The 7,944-nt window shown below is 48.6% G+C and overlaps 1 pseudogene; it reads right to left on the bottom strand.

Moving 5' to 3' along the window:
• Positions 1-932: 932 nt before the first annotated feature.
• Positions 933-7,727, bottom strand: LOC135271959 (protein L-Myc-like; annotated as a pseudogene).
• Positions 7,728-7,944: the final 217 nt, after the last annotated feature.

The following is a 7,944-nucleotide window of genomic DNA, read 5'->3' as shown; positions in this document are numbered from 1 at the left end:
CCTGCTTCGAGCAAAGATTGGGCCTCAAGTGCCCCTCTGAAAACACATGGGCAGGGATCAAGTTCACGAGCCAGGACTCCAAGCTTTCCCCAGGCCCCAGGCTAGGATCCATTTCCCTATGTCTTGGGGAAATATTTCTGACCTGTGAGAAAGGGTGCTGTAGAGCCCATTGCATAACAAAGGCATAATGAAACAAAAAAGTCCCTTGTGAGGAAAGAAAGGTCCCTCCCTCAGAGGAGAGGGCCCAGAGGGCTCTGACTCAAAGAATCTAGAGGCCAAGCTCTTTAAATGTTCCCAGGGTCGCAGCATTTAGAGTGGGAGGAAGGGGGTCAGCTAACATCATTTTATATATATTAAAGGTTTCCAACTCCTCGGCTACTGTAAAGTGTCTGACAGTGAGGTAATGGTCCATGTTAATCAAGTCTGCGAGCTTCTCGTCACCTAAGACAGCTCAAGTGTCTTCTGGAAAAAGGAGCTTCAGGGAGAGCATCCAGGCCCAGCTGTCCTTGCATCACCCCAGAGACACCAGTCGGGAGCATCCTTTCCTAGCCTAAAGCTCATGCAGAGTGTGAGATTTCATGCAGGCTGGAGCCCCTGACAACATCCACCACCTGTTGCATAGCATCTGTCAGCCTTTTCTTCAGAGCTAGTGAGCTAGGCAGACCCCAAGCCTCCTCAGTCAGCTGCCTGCTAGGAAGCCAAACGCGCCAGAGAACATACAGCACTCCCATGAGTCAGGGAAGAGGGAGAGCTGGGTTTCAAGGTTTCCAAGAATGCAAGCCTTTATTGTGTGTGCACCGGCTGCAATGCATTCTGGGATCTGTCCAGACTGTCTCGCCATAACCAAAATGTGCAAATTACTAAAGGGGAGAGGGAGGTTAAAAAATAAACTTGTGTCTTTGTAAGACAGAACAATGAGGCTTTTTGGTCAGTTAGTAGCCACTGAGGTATGCAATTCTTTTCTGCAATTGCTGCTGCCGGCATCGGAGCTGCCTTTTCTCCGTAGCCATCCTCTTCTCAGCCCCCACAAGGGCTTGCAAGTATTCCAAGGCCTTGCTTAGTATCACTACTTTAGGGGCCTTAGAGCAGCTGGCCAGGGTGGGCACCTGGTCCCTCAGGGCCAAGAACCGCGAACGCAGGTCATTCCGCCTCTTGTGTTCCAGGAAGTTGTGGTTCTTCCTCTTGGTCACATCCTCAGTATCAGAACTGACAGGTTTAGGGTGGCAGGACTGGGTAGCCTCACTTTCTACAGGTGGGGGGCTCGCAATCTCTTCATCCTCATCTTCCTTTTCCCCTGGAGCATCTATCTCCAGAGCCTCCTTTTGGGGACCCCCCTCTGGAGCCTCTTCTTGGGAGCAGCTTTCTGGAGGAAAATGGGCAGCATAGTTGTGCTGTTGCTGATGGATGGAGATGTGGAAGTGCTTCATGCAGGGATCCAGAGGGTCTGCTCGCACCGTGATGGTGACCGGCTTCCGAATAGCCAGAGACTGCCTCTTCTCTACTGTCACAATATCGATTTCTTCATTCTCCGAGTCGCTTGGGCTCTCGAACCCGGAGCAGGCCTGGGTCTTGGGTTCGCCCAGGGGACCGGGGGCGGCGGGCGCCGGGTTGCCGGCTTCGAGGCTGGGAGTGCAGTCCGGGGTGGCGGATGCCTTCGGCAGGTTCCCCCGGGACGCGCCAGCGGCGACCCGGTCGCTCACTGCTCTCTCCAGCCGCTCTCGAGCCGAGAAGCCACTTCACATGCAGTCACGGCGGATGATGGAGGCGTAGTTCCTGCCCCAACCTTTCGAGCGGCCCCAGGATTCCGCTTCGTCTCCGGCGCACCCTCCGGGCCACGTCTCGGGGTGACCAATCCCGGGGGCCGGGTCCCCTGCGCCGGGACCCAAGCCCCACGGCGGCGACGTGGGGGGCGATGGCACCAGCTCGAATTTCTTCCAGATGTCCTAGCTAGGCACCGTGGAGCGGTAGAAATCTTCCCCGCAGTCATAGTCGTAGAAATAGTGCTGGTACGAGTCGTAGTCCACGTCCGCTCCCTCGCTCCCGACGCCCTCCACCTGGAGCGGTCGGACCGGCTCCCCGCCGGCTCGGGGCCTTAATTATTATTTTTTTTTAATTTTTTTTTAAGATGGGGTTTCACCACGTTGGCCAGGCTGGTCTCAAACTCCTGACCTCTAGTGATCCACCCACCTTGGCCTCCCAAAGTGCTAGGATTACAGGCATGAGCCACCACGCATCTCCACCAATGCACTGACAGCTCTCTAGCTTTGAACCTCTGGAACCAATGAACTCTGTTTCTAAGCAGTTTATGTATATTGATTTTTTTGCCAATAAATGCTCTCCTTTACCTTTCCCTCTCCGAATGCACTGGTGGCTTGTCCTTTCCTGTATTCCAGATTATCGTTCTGATTTCTATTCTCAAGTAAACCCAGCATATCTGGAGATAATATTCTCTAGCGTCCTTTTTTAGGACACTTCTATAGGGGGTTGTTCTCACTGCATGGAGACTTTACTTGCTCATTTCTTCTCAGAGGTAGTTCAACTTCACATTTTATGACACCTCCTGACATCCCATCATGTCTGCTGGAGAGGCACCTTTTCTCCTGATGATCTCCAACCTCACTCCCTGTAGTTTCTGTCTTGTCATCACAGATGGGCCTTTGAGAAAAGATGGATCAAATGTTGTCCTATGCAGAAGTTTCATTTGACGCATTTGTCTGACACACATTCTTGGTCATTTCTATCTTCTTTTTAAAATTATTATTATTAATATTAATATTATTTCAGATGGAGTCTTGCTTCTGTTGTGCAGGCTGGAGTGCAGTGGCGCCATCTCATCTCAGTGCAACCTCCACCTCCCAGGTTCAAGTGATTCTCCTTCTTCAGCCTCCCAAGTAGCTTGGATTACTGGCATGTGCCACCACATCTGGCTACATTTTGTATTTTTAGTAGAGATGGGATTTTTCCATGTTGGCAAGGCTGGTCTTGAACTTCTGACTTCAGTTGATCCACCTGCCTTGGCCTCCTAAAGTATCAGGATTACAGATGTGAGCCACCATGCCTGGCCTGTCATTGACTATCTTCTGATGGCACAGCAAGTCCTTCCTTTTAGTCTCAACTCAGAATTATGTTCAGAAAATACACATTTCCATAACCCACAGGATTCATGTTTTCTAAATTGATAAATGGCTGGTTTTTTAATCAAATGAACAGAGATTGCTGCCTTCCATGGGACACAGGTGCTACATAAAAATCATTATGTGTATCTGTTTATGTTATGCTTTTATGTGTAGCTTTTGTTTTTGCCACAATTTTACAATAAGCCTTTAAAACATTTTACTGTACCAAACCATACTAATCTGTTAAACAGAAACTGTTGTAATCGTAGCATCTCAGGGCCAGAGTGGCCCTAAAAGGATCCTGTGCTCTGATTTTAGACAAGGACTGAGACTAAGGAAGTCAAATGATCTGCTACTAAGTGTAGAGTCCCATACACTGTCAGAGGGAAGCCACCACAGTCTCAGAAGCAGGACAAAGGACAGATGAAGAATGAAAGCAGGTATATGTCAGGTCATCATCAGAGGTGGGGAAATAGTGGAACCAGCCTGCTTACCTCTCAGGGCTGTTGTGAAGGTTCAGGGGATTGACAGTTGGGAAAGGGTGAATATAAAATACCCTGTAAACTAGGCCTTCTTCACTAAACTTAGAAGGAAGAATGTTCAGGAGTTCCTTGTGAATGGCTATTGATCTAATTTTTAACCTCTGGAGATGCACCATGCTTGAAATAGGACATAGCATTTTGCCAGCAGAAGCTCAGTCCTGCTGACAGTTGATGCATTACATCCCAAAGGAAGAGAACATGCTGTCCTCCATCACAAGCTAAAACCTGATGGGATGCTTGAAGAGGGCCTTTGGGAGCCCAGCTTTGTGATGAAGTTTTTCTAATGGATATTGTTCCTGCTGATAATTTCTCACAGAGCCTATGCAGCCAAAGGAGAATGGTCATGGCACATTTTTCTACCGTGCCTGAGGCTCACACTTTCCATCTGCTGAAGTGCTGTTTCTGAGAATTTGAGCCACAGCCACTGTGGGAGGAGGGGTTATCTTGCCCCACTGAAGGATGATGGACTCCGATGGATGTCACCCATCATGTGAGCTGCTTGGCACCACATCTTTGACTACAGCCACACTCTCCCATCTGTGGGTCAGCCCTACAAGCCCCAAAGAACACCTCAAGGTCCATGGAGTCACACTGCCCTTGGGGTGATGCTGTGGCAGGGTTGCCATTCATTCCTGGAGTTTTTTGTGTGTTGTTTGTTTTTTGAGATAGATTCATGCTCTGTTGCCCAGGGCGGAGTGCAGTGATGCAATCTCAGCTCACTGCAACCTCTGCCTCCTGGGCACCAGCGATTTTTGTGCCTTAGCCTCCTGAGTAGCTGGGACTACAGGTGTGCAACACCACACCCGGCTAATCTTTGGATTTTTGTAGAGACGGGGTTTCACCATGTCACCCACGTTGGTCTCCAACTCCTGACCTCAAGTGTTCTGCCTGCCTTGGCCTCCCAAAGAGCTGGGACTACAGGCATGAGCCACCGTGCCCCACCACCATTCCCAATACTAAAAGAACCTTAGACAAATTAAATTTAACAGAGTTTGATTGAGCAGAGAACCATTTGTGGGAATCAGGCAGCCCCCAGGCAAAAATAGGTTCAGAGAGACTCCTGAACTGTCTGATAGCTGAAGCTTTATGGCCAGAAAAATGAAAGTGATATACAGAAAGTGGAAGTGAGGTACAGAAACAGATGGATTGGTGATGGTGTGGTGTTTGGCTTATTTGAGCCCAGTTTGAACAGCTGGCCACCTGTGAGTAGTTGAATTCTGGCTGCTGTGATTGATCAAGACTCAGCTACTTGGTCTGAGAGTAGGTGACAGTCTGTTTACATGTCCAGTTGGCTTACCATTCACTATGTACAGAGAAACCTTTAGGGTGAATTTAAACTGTGTAAGGAGAAGGCTTTAGGCTAAACTTGATTTAACACCAGGATCGGCAGGGGCTCCCCTCACCAGTCTTCAGGCTGATGGCTTGTGTCCCATCCACTTCCTCTCCCATCCTGCTCTAGAGCCTTTCCAGACTATGATCTCTTCCCTTAAATCTCTCACCCAACTGCCTACTTTATACCCAGAACATAATCTTACTTCATTTCTCACAGAGACCAGAGGTGAAGACTGCACCCCAGCCCCACCCTGCACATTGCCCTCCACTGTCCCCTGTTCTTTCCTCTTTCCCTCTGGGTCCCTTTCTCACCCCAAATATGCAAAACAAATCCCATTCCCCCCATCTGCACCCATTTCTTCCAAGGGTCTCCCTCCATAAAAGCCATCCTCCCCGTGACAAGCAGGCACGAAGGGACAGAAGGAAAGGTGTTCAGTGTTCAAGTATTGCCCAGTTCCCAGCCTGGCAAAAGCCAGCCTCTCTGAGGTCCACTTACACCCCAGCGGTTTTACTTTATAGAGCTCCATCTTTGTAATGCCCTGTGGCAAGACTCGTTTCTGTATTTGTCAGGATTCTTTTCTGTTGGAAACTGAACAAAAATGAGCATGGACAAAAAGAGATGTTTTCAGCTCAGGTGTTAGGTTCAGAAGTGGATCAGCTTCTAGAATGAGGGGCTCAGTCTAGGACAGGCATTATGAGAGTTTTCACTGTGCAGAAACCAGAAAGACAGACTCCACCCCCATCCATGGATTACTTTCTGCATAATCTCTTGCTTCTAAAATACAATAAGAGAAATTCTCCATGCCAAAAGATGCAGTAGAGGGTCTTTTTACATCAACAGAAATGCTGTAGGGTGAACCCCCTACATCAAGTGAGGGTGGCCGTGGGACAGTGATCCTGAAGATCCAGGCAAACAACTGACTTGGAAAAGGAAGCCACTAATAGAACAGTGAGAACAAACACTGTAAATGCTGCGAGCCACAGCTACTCTGGATAAGGTGTCACAGGAGTGCACTGGAATGCATTGAGGCTGACAAGCCAGGGACCTGGAAGACTGCTGGTAAATAACCTTTCTTATTTTCTGTAAGGAACTTGGAAATCTTCCTAGAGAGATGTGAAAACAGCAGAGAAAACACTGGAACAAAGAAACGAAGTGAAAGCAAACATGTTCAGGATTAGTCACTGAGAAACCTAAGAAACCAAAACCAAGTTTTGTCCCAGAGAAAAGGGCGACTGAGGCATCTGCTTGGAGGTCTGGAAGCTTCCTGCCTGTCAAGTGGATTCAAGGGTACTTGGTCAAGGATCATGTGTTTATGAAGCAGGAGTGGCCACAAACAAACCTCTCAAACACAGAACAGGAAAGGAAGTGGTGATTTATCCGGCTGGGAGCTGCAGCAGGTGAAAATACCTTAACAACTGAGCTCCTCAACAAAGAAAATCCTCACCCTTTTAAAGCCTTACAATTCTAGAAATAACATGTGAAGGGGTCTTGATCCATGAAGTAGGCATGGGGTATGTGACTAGGTAGGGGTTTGATTGTGTTTAAACAAAAACAATGCCTTCTGGAAAGATTCCTCCATACCATGCCTGTGATCTACAGGAGTGGGATTAAGGGTGCTGCCTAGTCTGCCAGCCTTTATTTCTCCTATTGAAATGCAATGTAGAAGTCTACCTGGAAGGGCTCTTAGAAGCTTCAGAGGATTAAGGGTCTCCTTCCTCATTTACAGCTTAGAACAACCGTGCACAGAACCCAGAAACCACCTGCCTCCCATGCTTTCAATGGGTTGTCCCAGAGACCGCTCCCTTATGTGAAGCTGAGGCTTGTCTTGTGTTGAATGTAACACAGTCAAAAGAAGGCTCTGGTGACAAGGAGCTTGTTTTTTCTCTCTGGAAGTGGTATTCAAAGTATTGAACAGCCAGTATGGCTCGACCACTGACCCTTCAGTTCAGCCACTAAAGCCGGAGCAGCCATAAGAAAGAGACCTCTTGGGCACTGAACTAGGAAGGAAGGGGTGATTTATTCCACTGGGAACAAGGCGGCATAGCTGTCTAATAGCCAAGCTCATCTAACAAAGAGAAGCCCTGCCTTTATATAGGCTTACAGCTCTAGAAACTACACGTGAAAGGGACTCGAGTTTACAGCTTTAGAAATTACATGTGAAAAGGTCTTGGTTCATGGAGTAGGCATGGGGTATGTGGCTTAGGTGGGAGTTTGATCTTGTTCAGGTAAAAACAATACATTCTGGAAAGATTCCTCCATATGATGCCTTCAATATAGGAGAGATTGTTGTAAGTAGTAGGGGTCTTATTTTTACCCTGGCCGGCGGTGTCAACCCGTCCCCCTTTGTGGCTGACTTCTGGCTTCTCCTTTGAGATGCAATGCAGAAGGCTGAAGAGGATTAAGGGTCTCCTTCCTCACTGCCAGCAGTCAGTCTGGGTGACCCTGCTCTGCCAGGTTCTACCCCTTCTGTTTCTGCATGATGTTGAGGTCTGGAGGGGCCAGGAGATCCGACATGCAGCCATGTACCCACCAGTGTATCTGAACTGATGTACACCAGCATCGCAGGCCCCCATTCTCCTCACGGAGCATATGCAGCGTAAATGCAGCCACTGAATCAGAGAGAACAATGCCAGCCAGCAGCCATCTGTCCTCACCATGGGCAGTGCCTTCCAGAACCACCCCAGGGTGGAAGGCTGAGAGGTGGGAAGGGAGCCGGAACCTCTCATGTTCACACATGCATTACCTCAGGGATTTCTCAGCAACACAGCAAAACAGGCCATCTCACTCCAACTTTATCAGTGGGACACTGAAGCTTTAGATGGAGACATCTATTCAAGGATTTCAGATGGTGAGAAAGAACAAGAATTTAACCCAGGCCTGTGATGAAGCAGGGACCACATTTTAGGAGCCTGTGCCACCGCCCCCAACTCTACCACCAAGCATGGAAACAAAG

Source organism: Aotus nancymaae, unplaced genomic scaffold (assembly GCF_030222135.1).
Source record: "Aotus nancymaae isolate 86718 unplaced genomic scaffold, 86718_ANA_hifiasm-v0.15.2.pri h1tg000099l, whole genome shotgun sequence".
NCBI classification, from domain to species: Eukaryota; Metazoa; Chordata; class Mammalia; order Primates; family Aotidae; genus Aotus; species Aotus nancymaae.
Note: the sequence above shows the minus strand (reverse complement) of the source record. Positions and strands in the feature narration are given on the sequence as shown.